This window comes from Triticum urartu, chromosome 1A (assembly GCF_056163025.1).
Source record: "Triticum urartu cultivar PI428250 chromosome 1A, HENAU_Tu73, whole genome shotgun sequence".
Lineage (NCBI taxonomy): Eukaryota > Viridiplantae > Streptophyta > Magnoliopsida > Poales > Poaceae > Triticum > Triticum urartu.
The window spans coordinates 542,366,969-542,368,631 of NC_141873.1; the positions used below are offsets into that span (position 1 = coordinate 542,366,969).

General features: G+C 45.8%; 1 pseudogene; it reads right to left on the reverse strand.

Moving 5' to 3' along the window:
• Window positions 1-327: 327 nt before the first annotated feature.
• LOC147992409 (small polypeptide DEVIL 4 pseudogene) lies at window positions 328-1,072 on the reverse strand (annotated as a pseudogene).
• Between the last annotated feature and the right edge of the window lie 591 nt (window positions 1,073-1,663).

The window sequence follows — 1,663 nt, forward strand, 5'->3', positions numbered from 1 at the left end:
AGCTAGTTAAAGCTAGTCAATTCATAGGAAAAACAGGTTTTCCAATGCTGAAACAGTAGTCTCGGTGCCACAAGTATACATTTTAGTTGGTTAATTACTATACATCAAGACTTTTTTGGTTGTGTAGCCAACAACTAACTGAATGTGGACCAAATAATACACAGACTACTTTAGTACTCTTGTCGGTTCCATTTGGATCCTACCGTGCGCAAATTAAGCTCGTAAAAATGCTCACATTTGACATGGCCATATATGATCTTTGAAGGAACCAAGAACATTTGGTCACAATCACGCCTCTGCAGCAAAAATCACAAGATTGAAGACCAATAACATTTGACATGGCCTCCTTTTTTTAGGCCTTTTCGTTTGCCAGAGAGGAAAAACACAACCGAGATGCCAACAGAGTACCCAGAACAGATCGATACATGTGCATCCTCGCCATTGCAGGACTTGGGAGCACCACGGCACACTACCAACAAACCTCGAAACCCAGAGTAACCGTCAGAATTCAGAAAACAACTACCTACGTCCCTGCCTATATGTACACCAACGAGTTAATCTGTCGAGCCTGCACAAGAAAAACCAAGATCGAAACAACAATACCTAACCTAGATACATGGTGGCTGGACAGAGGAGCAAGCAGAGATGATGTAACAGGGGCAGGGTCGCAGGTAAACATCGATCGGCGGAGCGAGCATCAGTCATGGTGGCAGAGCAGCATGACGACGCATCGCCGGATGATGTAGAGCCTGGCCCTGTGCTCCCGCAGCATCCTCGCCAGCCTTCCTCCTCCACTCCCACCTCCGCCTCCTCTTCCCTTTTGCTTCTCTTGCTTCCTCACATCATCGTTCATCCGAGCTGAACTCGAGGGCAAGAGGGCCAGGTGGCCTGGTGGCCTGGAAAGGGCCGGTGCGCCTCTCTTCTCTACTGGATCTCCTTATGCTTTGGCTGTGGTTTGTGTGGACCACTTCGACGTGCTTTTATACTCCATGGATCTCTAGTCTCTCCTCGCATCCTCGCCTACCTGGGCAGAGTATGATAATCCATGATCAACCAGAGGTTCGTTTGTGTGTGCGAGTCTGAGAGAGAGAGAGAGAGAGAGAGAGAGAGATGGAGCAGGATGAGTGCCAGGCACATGCAGCAGCGCCCTCTCTCAACTTGCGCTAATTGCCGCGGCTGGAGCTGGCAATGGCAGCTTAACAATGCGTCCATCTTGACACCGAAGGAAGCAGCTCGTTAATTACACGTTCCAGGATTCCTAATTCCTGTGGGATTCATTCTATCAAGGATGGAAATGGATGGGACTATGGAAGTAGCTGTCCAGGGCATGGATCTCGGATGTAATTCTCATGTTAATTTGGCTGTTCATGCCATCAACTTGGAAGATTGATCATCGTTTAATAATGATGATAATGCATGCATGGTGCATCTCACGAATATAATGTTCCATTCTGGCACTTTGTTCATTCACGAGTTGATCATTTCGTATGGTAGCATGTGTGAGGCCGCGCAAGCAGGAAAATTAATACAAGACGTTTAATTAGTTGTCTTCCAGTGTAGTTGGGCGAACTTTATATGGATGTATAGTTATATATAAAGGTTAATCCAATGAAATAGTCATTTTGTAACTTAATATAAAACCTTTTTTTTTGAAATTAGTTAC